Raw genomic sequence first — 16126 nt, 5'->3', positions numbered from 1 at the left:
ATTTTTCATATCGTTGGACTCGCTATAACCCACTGAATCTACTGAGATCCATGTGTTGATTTTATGACAAACTGTTCAGAAGTTATAAACAAAGATGTGCTTTTTTCTTATCTCATGACCATTAGGGGCAGTGTGACAAAATGGTCAGGTAACCTCAAGGCCTAATGCTGATGACACGTACCAAGTTTAAGCGTTACGGAGATACAGCTTCAAGTAAAATTTTGCGTGTTCTTTGTTAAAATCGTTTAAGCGCCATTCAAAAACGGTATGGTTTTATCAAAATTCAGTGAATAACTTTTTGTCATGCGTGCCTCCTAGATAATACAGGCTCATTTTCGTGCATTATCAGACAGACGGACTAGGACGAGTTAAAAAAATGTAAATGCCGGAAACATTTTCTTGATGGAAAATTACATCATAGGGTGCAATCGAATCGTCTTGAGCAAAGGAGTCAATAGCTAGAAATAGTAGTAGTAGTAAATATAATTTTAGAAATAGTATAATAATTTTTGACCACAAGGTGGTGCTGTCCTGATTTTTTTGCCACAAGGTGACATTGAGTTTCAAAAAAGAATTTAGTTTCTAGGACTCAAAAGTTATTAAAATAAATGTGAGTGCAAATTTGGGCAGTTGGTGGCACTAGAGGTTTTGAGGTAGAGACGGCAAATTTGCTGTGGTAACATAGTGTTACGATCCCCTGTTGTCTTCACTGTGTTCTCTGTTTCTCTAGTCACGTTCATGTCACGTTTCCATGTGGTCTGCCCCGTGTTTTCTGTTTCACCCTCGCCAGTCACGTTCCATGTCACTCTTCCTTGTTATCCGTCCCTTGTTTTCTGTTTCACCGAACACGCTCCCTGTCATGTCTTCCTTGTTGTCCGCCTGTGTTTCACTGTCTCTGTTAAAACTACACTTCCTTCTTCCTCACTCCTCATCACCGCTGTCACAGTGTTATTGTTCCGCACCTGTCGCTTATTTTGTTATCACTGTGTCTGTCTACTTAAACCCCGTCGTTTCCTCTCTCCGTTGTCGATCGTTGCCGTTTCATGTTCATGCCTATGCCTATGTGTCTTCTCCATTCATGTTTACTCCAGGTTTTCCAGCCCTTCGTGGATGTTCTGTCTACTCGTGTTCAGCGTTATGTTAGTTAGTGTCTGAGTTTACTTTTCCCCTCGTGGACTTTTTATTTGCTCCAGTGTGTGTTTGTTTGTTTTTGTATTATAATAAAGCCGCATTTGGATCCGCACACCCTTCTGCCTTTCCCTTATTTCCACGCATCATTACAGAACGATCGACCACTAATGGATCCAGCGGTCCAGCAGGCTAACTACCGGCTGCTCAGCCTAAAGCAAGAAGGCCGACCCATAGAGGACCACGTCCGCGACTTCATTGAACTGGCGAGTGTCGCGGACTTCCCTGACTCCTCCCTTGTGGCCTTCTTCAGGGGAAATCTGAACGGTTCGCTTAAGGAGCGGTTGCCACCGGCGACGCGCGGCTGGACTCTCCAGGCATTCGTGGAGGAGACCTTGCTGGTCTGCGGCTCGCCATTCACTGTGGGTGTGGCTGAGGAGGACCCAACCTCTCCTCCCACTGTGGTGACTCCCCAGTCGTCCGTGGCGCTTCCTGTCATGCCTGCCCCACCTGCCAGCGAGCCAACCCCCCTGCCTGTCGTTCCCCATGAGCCTGCACGGTCCACTTCGTCTGCCTGGAGGAGGAAGAGAAGACGGGCTTCTGCCTCCCGGCCCACGCCTGCCCCGGTCTGCGAGCCAGAGCCCTCGCCTGCCCCGGTCTGCGAGCCAGAGCCCACGCCTGCCCCGGTCTGCGAGCCCGAGCCCTCGCCAGCCACGGTCAGCGAGCCCGAGCCCTCGTCAGCCACGGTCAGCGAGCCTGCCGCAGCCCCGTGCCCCCTCCACCTGACGCAGCCCCGTGCCCTAAACCCCTCGTGGCTCTGCCCTCAGCGCCCAGCGAACCCAAACCAGCGCATACCACGGTCAACCAGCCAGTGCCTGTCGCCTCAGAAGTCAGTGAGCCAGTGCCTGTCGCCTCGGTCGTCCCTGAGCCAGCGCCTGTAGCCTCGACCGTCCCTGAGCCAGCGCCTGTAGCCTCGACCGTCCTAGAGCCAGCGCCCCTCTAGCCTCCCAGGGCTCCTCCTCTCGAGCCTCCTAGGGCTCCTCCTCTCGAGCCTTCCAGGGCTCCGCCTCTCAAGCCTCTCGAGCCTTCCAGGGCTCCGCCTCTCAAGTCTCTCGAGCCTCCCAGGGCCCCTCCTCCCGAGCCCTCAAGGGTTCCGCCTCTCAAGTCCTCTACGGCTCCGCCTTCGAAGTCCTCCTTGGCCCCGCCTACCACGGCTCCGCCTCCTGAGCCTCCCTCGGCTCCACTTCCTTGGCCTTCTATGCAATCACCTCCCTCGGCTCCGCCTCCTGAGCCTCCCTCGGCTCCGCCTCCTAAGCCCCCCACGGCCCTGCCTACGCCTCCTTTGACGCCGCCTCCCAAGTCTTCTACGGCTCCACCTCCGAAGTCCTCCCTGGCGCCAGCCTCTGCCCTGCGGCCACCTCCCAGGTCTCCTGTACCAGCCTCTGCCCTGCGGCCACCTCCCAGGTCTCCTGTACCGGCCTCTGCCCAGAGACCAGCTCCCAGGCCACCTGACCCGGTCCCCGTCTCATATCTCCATGGACTGCCTGTCGGCCCTCTCGGTCTCCCTGGTCTGCCTGTCCGTCCCTTGTGCCTCCGCGGACTGCCTGATTGCCCGTTGTGCCTCCCCGGTCTCCCTGTCTGCCCTTGTACCCCTGTGGTCTGTCCCTGTACCCTTTGTGTTCCCCATGGTCTGTTTGTCTGCCCCCTCTCTCCTCAGTCCTCCTTTTGCTGGTTTCTTGTCTGTTGGGACCGTCTGGAATCCGGTCCTTTGAGGGGGGGCTATGTTACGATCCCCTGTTGTCTTCACTGTGTTCTCTGTTTCTCTAGTCACGTTCATGTCACGTTTCCATGTGGTCTGCCCCGTGTTTTCTGTTTCACCCTCGCCAGTCACGTTCCATGTCACTCTTCCTTGTTATCCGTCCCTTGTTTTCTGTTTCACCGAACACGCTCCCTGTCATGTCTTCCTTGTTGTCCGCCTGTGTTTCACTGTCTCTGTTAAAACTACACTTCCCTTCTTCCTCACTCCTCATCACCGCTGTCACAGCGTTATTGTCCGCACCTGTCGCTTATTTTGTTATCACTGTGTCTGTCTACTTAAACCCCGTTGTTTCCTCTCTCCGTTGTCGATCGTTGCCGTTTCATGTTCATGCCTATGCCTATGCGTCTTCTCCATTCGTGTTTACTCCAGGTTTTCCAGCCCTTCGTGGATGTTCTGTCTACTCGTGTTCAGCGTTATGTTAGTTAGTGTCTGAGTTTACTTTTCCCCTCGTGGACTTTTTATTTGCTCCAGTGTGTGTTTGTTTGTTTTTGTATTTGATCCGCACACCCTTCTGCCTTTCCCTTATTTCCACGCATCATTACACATAGACTGTCCTATATCTGTGTGCCAAATTTCATAACTTTCCCACAAGTGGTTCTATGGGCTGCTATAGACTCAACAATGGAATAATATTAATAAGAAGAAGGAGAAGAAGAAAACTAACGAAAACAATAGGGGTCTTTCTCCACTTCGGGGCTTGACCCATAATAAGGGAGAGTGGAGCTAGTTATCACTTGTTTTATTCCAGTGAATATTTAAGTGAGTTATTTTTGAAAGTCAATTTCTGTTTAGACATACAGTACACACAGTACATATTCTAAACTATTAAACATCTTCACCATTATTCCACAGAAACTATACATTTAACACATGTTGGCCTCAATTTGTCTCTCTATATGGGGTAAGTTGTCACAATGGACAGTCTATTGTTGACTTTTCAGTAAAATTTAAACACAAAAATAATAAACACAAACAAATTCATGAACCTGCAAAAAAGGAACATGTAATGCACCAAAAAAATATTTGTGAAAAATAAGTTCTTATTAATAAAATACTTAATTTAAAACATGTGACAATTTGCCTCAACCTAACATTAATTAAATATATTTGTCTTGAGAAGACAGTTCAACCTGTTAGTTAAATTCTCCTTATTTGTTATACTCTTGTCTGAATGTACACTACTGTTTTATTGTGTTTGATTGTTTACTCAACAGCTATAGCAAAAATATGTGTCGCGCCTCCAGTGAGCTTGCCGTTTATTCTGTTGTTGTGTTTTTCTCTCTCCCTCAAAAATCCTTAACATTGATTGTTCCCAGGAAAATGCTGATTATGCCACTGATTAACGTGGTAGCTACACCTGTTCCACTCTGATTCACTCCCTACTTAATCCTCGTGTGCCCTCACTGTCTTTGCTGGATTATTGTGTGCTGTCAAGTAACTAAACTTGCGCTCTTTGTCAGGTTGGTGCTGTCTCGTGTATCTGTTGGTTTCCTGTCTCTGCCCATGTGTCGGGTGTGTGGTTACCTTCCAGCTTGCTGTCCGCCTGTCCTCACCACCCACGAATCTCCAGTGGAGGATTCCTCATCTCTGCCCACGTGTCAGGAATCCGACCGTCCTCCTTCGCCTAGGTTTTGTTTTCTGCACCTCAAAACACTTCAACGGACACTTCCTATGGATCTGCTCCCGACTTCCACAACACATACACCCGTCTACAAACACACTTCACTTGCCCACTGTGCGGCCACTACTCACAAAAAGAAATCTGGAAAGAATGTGAAAACTCGGAATACTATTCAGACACAACTGAGGCCTGGTGCCCGTGCCACGACCACACACCTGAGTGAATCGCCTCCTCCCGCTGAGTCCGACTTGCCTCGGCCTGACCCTGACATCGCCTCTCTTAAGCTCGAGTTGTTGGCTTCGCTGAGGAAAGACATCGCCGATATATTTAAAAAGGAACTCCAGGAGACGCTCGGGGTTGTCCTGTCAATGATCAGGCTTGATCTGCAAGCCGTGAAAACACAGCTGGTTAAAGATAAAGCTGCTACCGATGCTACTATACTGTCACTCAAAGGTACTGTCGGGGAAATGGAGCATGCTCTCTCTGGTTGTACCGATGACATAGCTCAGATGAAAAATACCATTGAGTGTCTCACTGCTACCGTAGATAAGTTGGAGAATAAATGTGAGGATTTGGGTCTAGGTCAAGGCGTAACAACATTAGGATAGTGGGAGTTCAAGAGGGGCCTGACACCTGTACCACTGTTGCTGTGGCCGCCTTGCTAAAGGGAGCGTTTGATCTGGAGAAGGAGACGGTTTTGGACCGGTCCCACCGGACCCTTCAGCCTAAGCCCAAGCCCGGTGAACAACCTCGAGCTACTGTGTTTAGACTTCACTATCATAGTGATTGTGTTGACATTTTACGCCATGCGAGAGAGCTGCAACGGATTAAAGTGGGGGACTTGACCATTTCAGTCTTTCCGGACCACACTGCCAAGGTAGCCCGGGCTCGGGCCGCATTCAACAAGGTCAGGTGTCAACTTCGGGGCATTGAGGGAGCTCGCTATGGAATACTTCACCCAGCACGGCTTCGCATCACATACAATGGTGTTCAGAAGGACTTCGTTTCGGCGGAGGAAGCAGGAGATTATGTCAAATTTTTGACATCTGGGTGAGCTGTAACAGCTATGACAGTGCCGTATTTTCGCTCTCTCTTACGTGCTATACTATTGTATTACCTGTTTTTCATCCACCTGTTCTTTGCAATCATTTGATTTATGCTACTGGAGCACTTACCAATGTTTTGCTGTAATGCTCACCTTCAGTGGACACAGTAGTTTGTAACACAAAGCTTTAAAATATTTTATATTATATTTGTTATTGCGCGCAGACTGTTTATTGGACTTAAAATCAGTAGGAGTCTTTTCTTTTTTTTTTTTTTTGGTTAGTTTTGTATAATCTCCGAGTTGTTTTCTCATTGTGGACAACTTTTGGATATTGTCGGAAACACTGCTGTCTCCTTTGTTCTTTTGTTATAGGGAGACATTGGGTGTGTGTGTGTGTTCAAGGGTTTGTTTGGGTGGGTGGGGGGGTTCTTCTTCGGCTCTGAATGGCTATCTGTATACCTGTTGTTTATTTTATTTAAATGGTTAATAGTAATATGGATCCCAGCGCTGCTGGATTAGGCATGCCTCTAAGATTAATAGTTGGAATGTCAGAGGTATGGGGAACCCTGTCAAGAGATCTAAGGTTTTTACACACTTGAAACGTTTAAACTCTGATATAGTATTTTTACAGGAGACTCACCTTCGTATTAAAGATCAACATAGGCTTCACTGCCCTTGGGTGAGACAGATCTTCCACTCAAACTTTAATTCAAAGGCAAGAGGGTTTGCTATTTTAATTAGCAAAAAGTCTGATATTTCCTCTTCTAATGTTATTGCTGATGTGAATGGCAGATACCTTATAGTTGCTGGTACCCTAATGCAAAAACAGGTTTTGTTGGTAAATGCATATGCTCCAAATTTTGATGATGTGGCATTTGCAAACAGATTATTGAGCAACCTCCCCTTTTTAAATACTCACCTGTTGATTTTTGGAGGGGATTTAAATTGTGTTTTTGACCCAAATTTGGATCGTTCTATTCCCCTTAATCTGACTCAATCCGCTATGTCTAAAACATTTTCCGATTTCATGTGGCAGAATGGTCTCGTTGATCCTTGGAGATCCCGTAACCCCTCTCTTAAAAAAAATTCTTTTTTCTCCCAGGTGCATCATTCCTATTCTAGGATTGATTATTTTTTTTATAGACAGTACTCTTAATTCTTGTGTAGTTTCTTCTGACTATTTGGGTATTGTAATTTCTGACCACGTGCCTTTACAATTAGATATTCAACTTTCTATTTATAAACGTAACCCTCCACTTTGGAGATTGAATTCTCTTCTTTTGGCGAACAAAGAATTTTGCGAGTTTATTTCAACTTCTATTGATGATTTTCTTTCCTTCAATCAGAATGACTCCACTTCTTATTCATTGTTATGGGAGACACTTAAATCATATCTTAGAGGGCAGATTATTTCTTATTCTGCTCTCTCTAATAAAAGGCGCAATGCTAGGCTTAATGAACTCACATCTGCGATCAGTAACCGCGATCTAAGATGTTCACTGGGGCCTTCTCCGGAACTACTTAAACAGCATCTCAACTTAAAAGCAGAATTTGATCTTATTTCGACTAAAGAAGCAGAGCGCTTGTTACTACGTACTCGTGGTTCATATTATGAACACGGCGACAAGCCAAATCGTTTACTTGCACATCAGCTACGGCGACAGGCCACGTCTCGTCTGATACCCAGTATTAAAAACACTAATAATGTTATCACTACAGATCCCATGGAAATTAATGCTACTTTTAAATCATTTTATTCTTCACTTTATAAATCTGAATTTCCTACAGACAATACTAAATTAGAGGAATTTCTTCAGAACATTTGTAACCCTGTTATTGATTCTAACACTGTCGAACAATTGAATTCCCCACTCTCTCTTGAAGGAATTTTTAATTCAATTAAAACCATGCAATCTAATAAAGCCCCTGATCCGGACGGGTTTCCAATTGAATTTTTTTAAATGTTTATTGGAAAATTGGCACCACTGCTTTTATCTGTGTTCAATGAATCCTTAGAACTTGGAACCCTATTTCTTGGATTCATCTCCTTTATTCATCACCTAAAGCCAATGTTCATACTAATGACACTTTTTCTGATTATTTTGCTCTCGGACGTGGATGTCGCCAAGGCTGTCCCCTATTGCCTTTGCGGTTGCTATCGAGCCTTTGTCTATTGTATTAAGATCTTCTCATTTATTTAAAGGAATAGTTTGATATGGTGTTGAATACAAATTGTCGCTATATCGCGGATGACTTGTTACTGTATGTATTGATCCTATCAGCTTCTATGCCTGCTGTTTTGGGTGTTCTGGAGATCTTCAGTTCCATCTCGGGTTATAAATTAAATTTGGAGAAAGCTGACTGTTTTCCGTCAATACTGCAGCACTTCATCTCCAACAGCCAGCTCTAACTTTCCAGCTTAGCCAGTCAGGGTTTAAATACCTTGGTATAAACGTGACACGTTCTTTGTCTGGTCTTGATTCGGCCAATTTCACTCCCCTTATCTCAAAGGTTAAATCCAATATTCAAAGTTGGGGTAGCCTCCCCCTTTCTCTAATTGGTAGGATCAATGTTGTCAAAATGAATATATTACCGAAATGTATTTTCTTAATTCAGTCAATTCCTCTTTTTCTGCCAAAATAATTCTTTGATTCATTGGATAAAATAATTAGTCATTTTATTTGGGGGTCACCGAGGGTTTGTAAAACTTTATTGCAGGGATGTAGACTTAGTGGGGGACTTGCATTACCCAATTTTCAATCTTATTACTGGACTGCGAACATCCATAAACTCTGTTACTGGGTTGAGTCTCCTGGCTCTTCTTGGTGTAAATTGGAATTATCATCTTGTAGGGAATCCTCTATACCTGCTTTACTTTATTCTTCAGTTACCTACTAAACTTTCTTTATATACTAATAATCAAGTTGTCCTTAACACACTTAAGATCTGGTATCAATTTAGACGGTGCTTTAAATTTATAGATGCATCCTTTTGGGTCCATTATGCAATAACCACTTATTTCCTCCATCGTGTTTGGACTCATCATTTTCAGTGTGGTATGACAAGGGCATTAAACAATTCAAAAATGTGTATGTTGATGGTGTCTTTGATAGTTTTGCCAACCTGTCATCTACTTATGACCTGCCTGCTACACATTTGTTTCGCTATTTTCAAATTCGAAATTTTGTATCTAGATGTTTCCCTAATTTCCCTCTGCACCTCCAGAACAGCCTTGGGAGAGATTGCTCTCATATAATCCTCATCAGAGAGGAATGATTTCAAAGATATATTACGTTATTCTGGCCTTAAGCAGTCAGTCGAGCACCAAAATTAAGAATGCATGGGAAATGGAATTAGGAGTACAAATAAGTGAAGAGTTTTGGGAACGTGATATACATAGGATACAGGGGGTGTTCAGTTTATTTGTACTTTTTTTTTTACATATGTGCGTATTTGTATATAACAAAAATGTGAATTGTATTGTGTCATTGTGACAGGAAGTATGCCTTTTTTCTCTCAATAAAAATATTTTGGAAAAAAAAGAATTGACATTTTCTGTTGTAAATAAATCCATTGAACCGTTCTTCTGCTTTTGTGTCCCTTTGTCTCGCTCTGACAATATCATTTTATACATGGAGTTTTAGTTTGGTGGTAGAATTCACAAATATGTTTTTGAACTAGTGAAACCACCATACAAATGCGCTGTTAGAGATCACACACATGTGTGTAATTGGACTTTTGACTAAAAATCTTATGGTAGCTGAGATGCAGACATTGTGACAACTTCCCCATATGACCACTAGCCCCAGTCTTTCCTTTAAGATCCTGCTACAGGAAAATTCTAGTTAAAGCAAAACATGAGAGATTTTCTTACCTTCAGTTTTCACCCGTTTCTGTCTTGATTCCAGCCGATAATGATGCTGATGTTGTTCTGTTCACACTGCGTGTCTGAATCATATTTGCATTTTTCCTCTGTGGTTGGACGGTGTTGTGCAGAGAACATTTTTGCATTTGGTTCATTGGAAGGGAATTTGAATATGCTCTGGTGTTTATGAAGATAAAATCAGTATAATGTAAATGGAATACAGACGGTGTGTGTATGTTTTATATGTTTACTCATCAGAATATTCATTATCAAGAGATTCAGTGTCAGAGTCTTTTGGTTAACAAATAAATATCATATGGTCAGTGGAGACTTTGACAGTTTTGAGGAAATGATCTCAGTTGGACTTTCCCAGGAGATTTCATCATGTACCAGATCACAATGATCACTGTGTTCAGATTCTGCACTCCAGACACTTTGCATTTTATCTGCCATGTTCTATTTATTCTTGTTGTGTAAATTACAGTATTTTTTACTTATACGCAATTTTAATCTGTTCCCATCCCAACTCACAAAATCGTCTTTAAGTCCCCCTAATGTCACAAGCTACCCAGAATGGCCCAGTTATGTAATATATTCGTAATTTTGTGTGCAATTCTATGACTTACTGGCAACATGACTGCTATGTCCCAGGCCCGTAATTTCACCACCTTTCACGAAATACCTTCACATGTAACAGTGCCCACTGACATTTTTGTGCATTCCCCCACACATTAATGGTTAAAGAATGATAAAGATTTGACTCACATTTGGAAGACACAGGGACCATCACACAAAAAAATAGTAAATAAATAACAACTAAGACAAAACAAGTCTTTAGAGGTATTATATACATAGGTGATTCACAAATATAAATAATTCTATATTTGGTTTCATACAATTTAAATAGCTTTACATTGGATTGGGCCAATAACCAAATTCAATGATTGACCCATCAACGAATGGGCATTTGCACATCACCCCTGAGTGAAGTTCATGCTATGTATTCAAACATTTTAAATAAATAATAGAAAATTGCAGTTTACTTAACCTCATTTCGTACAGGACCCATATTCGTTTTTTCTTCCATAAAACACAAAATGAGAAGTTAGTCAGAGCTTGCAAGATTATATTTACCTTACTATGAGAGTGGGTAATGCTTTATACCACCAAGTTAAAAAAAACACACATACCATGAAAGTATAAGGTAGTCATACAACTTGGATGCCATTGCTTCATGAGAGAAACAGATCAAAATGTAATTCTTGTTCTCTGAATATGATCACCTCTCCCAAAATGACTGAAAGCTACAGCAGTGGAAGAGATTATCAGGTAATGATGACTTGCTGTTGGTCCATTTCTTACACCATGCAGTCATGCGGCTTGGAATATAAAGCACAAGACTTATATGCTGAATCAGAACACCAGAGATGAATTAATGCGATGATGGAACAACACGTGTGTGAGAATTACAATTTTCAGTTTTGGTAACTATCCCTTGAAGTGGTCCAACCATGTGATGGAGCATTTAGTACCATTATCACCCAGCACAGAGGGGGAAAACACAAAATAAACCAGTATAATAGGCTACAAGATCAAATATTGTAATGTCAGCTTTGGTGCATGTATGGAAATGACATTATAGAGGTCAGACGTCAATAATCCCAACAACACAGCAGCGAAACATCTCCTGTAAATAGAAGAAAGGAGGCAGGTAAGTATGTTTCGACTTGACTGGCCAACTGTTAATCATTAATTATTCTGCTATGATGCACATGAAAAACAGATTGGAGTTCAAATTCTATTTGCTTATTTGTAGAGGCAAAATGATACAAGAGAGCATGAGCACAAACGTAGTAAAGATTACAGTACCCAATGACCAGTGACATGATGTATGCAAAGATGTGGTGCCATTATTCAGAAATATTTGACAGGTGAATGCTATGATTCCACTGAGCCATGTAAAGAGACACTTTAGTCCATAATTACTTTGCTGTGTAATTCAAAACTGGTAAATATTAAGATATTATGAATATAAAAATAACAAATTACATTTTAGAAAGCCATAACGAGGCACTGCTCAATCCTCTGGCTGCATTCACACGGCAAGGCCGATTGCAAGAAACACATTTTCAACAAGTTAAGAACTTACAATTATAACTAAAGGTTTTCTTAACTTAAATTTTGGCCATATTCATTTTTTGGCCCACTTGTTTACTTAAAACTAGGGCTGTCAAATGATTAAAATAATTAATTGTTAATTTCATTGAAAAAAAAAAAAAAACATGAAAAATCCCATAGAATTTAAATAATAATAATATAAAAATAATATGCGTTATTACACGGCTCTCTAAAATACTGCTTATTATAATATCTCAAATTATTCTGATTGGTCAATCGATCCAAGCAGGCTGTGGCACAAAATCTGAACTCAGATGAGAATACAGTTCTGATTTGTTGTTTTGGTCAGAAAACTTTGTTCCATAATAATGTTCTCTGTATATATTATCTACTTTATTCTGTACTTAGTTACAGAGTTGATTCAGTAATCAAGGGTTACTGTCTGGTTGTACTCTCGTTATTGCGGTGCATTATGGGATTGAATGAGTGCCCTCGATAATGTCCACACCGTAAATAAAATCCTGTTGTTTTTAAAAAAAAAAACTGGCAGCTGTGGTTGCCAGAATAATTATATAAAATATACAGTCAAATGTAAACCACTTTACAGAACAACCTGTACATTTTACAGTTTAAAATGGTTATAATTTACATGCTGGCACTGTAAAAAACAAAAAATTATAAACTTGATATTGGCCTTCTGAAACGGTATGAAACATGTGAAATTTAAATAATGCAGTAAACATGAACTAAATTACATCAAATATAACACAGAACACCCCAGTGTACATAACTGATATTAAAATAAGATTAAACATAGCTATTCCCATAAAATATAATGAAATGTCATGCAGGGAATTCTGGGAATGCCCGATTAGTTTTTTTTTTACTGTAATTTTAACAATAACTTACTGTAAAAAGTTAATGTACTCTCTTGTTAAACATAATGTACATTTTTACCATTAATTATACAGGGAATTTATACTTTTTACATCTAAAAAAATGTAATTTTACAACATTTTATTGTAAAAACGTCATGGTTACTGTCGTAACCTCCGTTCCCTGAGGGAAGGAGTGAGACGTTGTGTCAAATTAAGTGACACAAGGGGGCATGCGTCTGCCATTCAGGATTTGCACCGAGGAGCTGAGAATAAGGCACGGCCGTTTACAGTGGTTGGTCTAGTGCTGTGGCAACGGAGATTACGACAGTAACCATGACGTTCCCCTTCTGTCACTCACTCGATGATGTGTCGGATGAAGTGACACAAGGGGTCCCATATAAAAACGGCACGCACTGACCGTGTTACGTGAACTGTCGAGACAGGTGCAAGCAGGCTTCTGCGTGCTAGAGGCAACTGAGTCGGCTGCACGTAGCACTCCCCAACGCCCCCAAAGAGGTGTCACATACAGACCTTAGGTTCCAACACCCCTGAGGGGGAACAGGTGCTCTACAAGCATGGCGACCGGGGGCAGTGGGACTGCCCAAGGGAGATGCAGGTCCGCCGGCAGGGGGACTGTACTGCAGAAAATACATCACAGGGTGTTGCCTGAAGAGGGAGCTAAGCCCGTGGAGCCCGACCCCAGTACAGAGCACCTGAGGCTCGTAGTGAGTCTGGATGCGAATTGCTCCGCTGAATTCGTCGATTAGCGCACATTTGTGCATCAGGCTCAGACTAGGCGAGCAGACCCGCACTCTTTTAGGAGGAGAAACACTCTTTTTGACAATGGAAAGCGCTGTCGAATCGTCTAGGGGCGTGGACTGCACAGCAGGAGAGAGAGAATGCCAGCTGGAAATGCATCGTAGATCCAACAGCAGTGCTTCTCGCCAGTAGAGGTGAGTGGAACAGTGGTGAAACTCAGCTTTGCTGTTGCACAACGGCTCGGCTCCTAAGAAAAATTATGAATGACAGATGCACGCCCGCTTCCCTTTATACCCGTATGTCCGGGGGAGGGGCATGCAAATTCTGTCTGCCAACTTGACATTGGCCTTTTCTCAAGTTCAGAGGTACCTGAGGCTCCCAAGAAAGACCCCTTTAGGCGGTGGGCCGAGTCCGTCTATCTCGTTTGGCTCATTTTTTTAATTTGTCTGTATGAATAATTCACAAAAAGATTACCGATTGTTTCCAACGCCAATTGTTGCACATTTAAGTATAAAAATAGATTTAATTTCGCTAGCTGATCACAAACGTTGGCCGGAGTGAGATCCAATCAGCGCTTGTGTTGTTACCTTGTTGAATTGATTTGGCCAATCACGTTATTCGTTGAACCGGCGTCACGTGACTCGCGTCAGTCTGAAGCCAAATGAGTGAACAAACCCAACCTGGAGAGAGAGACCGGTGTGTCTCGGCAAGACAACATCAAGGTACGATTTGTTTTACAATGATTATACACCCCTATATCTTGATGCTTTTCATACAAGTTGTATTTAAGACTGCAAGCTATACTTCGTCGTGAATATATGCGTTGTCTTTGATGAGAACAGTAGCCACGAAAGAATGTTGGTAGTGGAGCAGTAAAGCTAGGTGTAACGGTATGTTGCTTAGGCTAATCCAAATCATTCGGTACATACACAATGAACTAAGCAAAGAGTATTCAAATACGGGATAATTACGGGTAAATATTTAAACGGAAAGACAGTAGGAAATAATTTGACAGGTATGTCCAGGTTGGATTGGTTTATAGCAAGCTACCTAGGCTACAAGTAAGCTAGACTAATTATCAGCTAAAAAGAGTGCAAAGCAAAACAAAGAAATTATTTCAAATCAACTTTATAGTGGTAGTCATGGAGTTATATAAGCCATTTATGGTTGATTGTCACAGTTTATACAATGAGGCAGTGGTTCAGCTACATCTTAAAGATGGCTGTTTTTGAGCTATTTAACAAAATTATTTGTGGTCAGAACTGCAGTAGTCTTGTCAAGCTCGTTTAAGATGGTTAGCATCTTAATACAAATGTCAAGATGAAAAATGTGATTTAAAATTATCTAGTAATGTGTGCTTTCGGTGTTTATTTATCTGAATATATTTCAGTTGTTTATCTAACACACAGACACGGACAGGACAACATCATATCTCTCCACACCCAAATGACTACAGAGGTGATCGTTGACAATCGTCACATCAACAGCACCATGAATGGAGCAGGTCAAGATCACGGAGTTGCTTAGTATCCACATCACAGATGACCCATCTTGGTCTATCGACACCACCAACAGAACCTGGCCAAGAAAGTCCAAAAACCTCTGCACTTCATCCCACAGTTGAGGAAGGCTCATCTCCCACAAATCCATCCTCTTAACTTTCTATAGGGGAATCATAGAGAGCCTCTTCCTTCCACCCCCACCCTCCAATAACCTAAGGGCAGCTGATTGACTCTTGCACAAATACACTGGTAGTTTACACTATGATGCTGCTACATTGGTTTATTTTTTTTATTTTTTAAATTTGCTATGAACATTTGACCCCACTTACACACATATTGCACTGCCTTTTGCTACTTGTCATGTCATCCACTTGCACTGAAATACTATATTAATTAGGGATGAGTCACGATTTTCGAATATTCGATTAGTTGATTTTATTATAGAGTATTGAATAGGATGTGTGGGATGATTGTCTTTAAAAAATCCCCATGTTTTAGTTGTGGTTATAAGTTGCAATCCTAAATTCACATAATATTTTTATACATTTTATAAATATATTCTTAATATTTGTTGTTTTTGTTTCTATGTTTGAGCTTATATATCTCAATATTAATAACAGTCTGGTTAATTTTGAGTCTTGAAATGTAAACTCTTAAGGGTTGGCTTTCTAAATATATGTTGGTTATGTGTATATTCAGAATGACTTCTGAGCAGCAACCTTTTTATTTTGGGGATGTCATGAATGCATCACTTGCCAAAGGGGCTGACTAGTAAGGGGTTAAACGTATATAAATGAAACGTTTTATATGAAAATTATACATTTGATACAAACCTTCACTGTTGTTAGCTGCATTTTCTATCTTTTTACGTGCTCTTGTTATGTGTTATTTGTTGGTGAAGAGCATGTAGCATTCTCTGTGAAATCCAACATTAGCCGGCACATCCTGGACGTCTTCGGAATTTAAATTAAATGCCAATACGGCTTTTTCAGCTACTGTACTCTCTGTGGTTTGCAGGTTCACCCATAAATGAGTACATTGAACAATCTTTGCCCAACTTGTCTGGGAAAGGGGGGGTTACAGGGCTTTTGACATTTGTGGCTAAATGGATAAAACACCTCATTTTTACCTCAGTAATTTCAAGAACGCAGCCTCTTGGTCATCTGTGTTCATTATTTACATTGGTTGTCAAGGAAACGGGAGGTTTTCTGACGTTATGATTAGTAGTCCTGCTTATTTGCCGGTTTAAAAAAGTAAGAGTTTGTAAGGATATTTTGCGTCAAATGTGCAAACAACAAAGTTGGAAACAATGTCTGTAGTACTTATATGATTTTATTACATGACCTCAGCAAAAAAAGACTTACACAGCTGTGAGGTAAGTATTAAATTCA

General features: G+C 41.8%; 1 protein-coding gene across 1 annotated transcript in view; it reads right to left on the bottom strand.

Moving 5' to 3' along the window:
- LOC127620854 (uncharacterized) overlaps positions 1-9532 on the bottom strand; it is a 103094-nt gene extending 93562 nt beyond the window's left edge. The window contains exon 1 of the mRNA XM_052094205.1: positions 9488-9532. The gene's annotated coding sequence lies outside the window, so the exon portion shown is untranslated. The remainder of the gene's footprint in view (positions 1-9487) is intronic.
- Positions 9533-16126: the final 6594 nt, after the last annotated feature.

This window comes from Xyrauchen texanus, chromosome 1, assembly GCF_025860055.1.
Source record: "Xyrauchen texanus isolate HMW12.3.18 chromosome 1, RBS_HiC_50CHRs, whole genome shotgun sequence".
Lineage (NCBI taxonomy): Eukaryota > Metazoa > Chordata > Actinopteri > Cypriniformes > Catostomidae > Xyrauchen > Xyrauchen texanus.
Note: the sequence above shows the minus strand (reverse complement) of the source record. Positions and strands in the feature narration are given on the sequence as shown.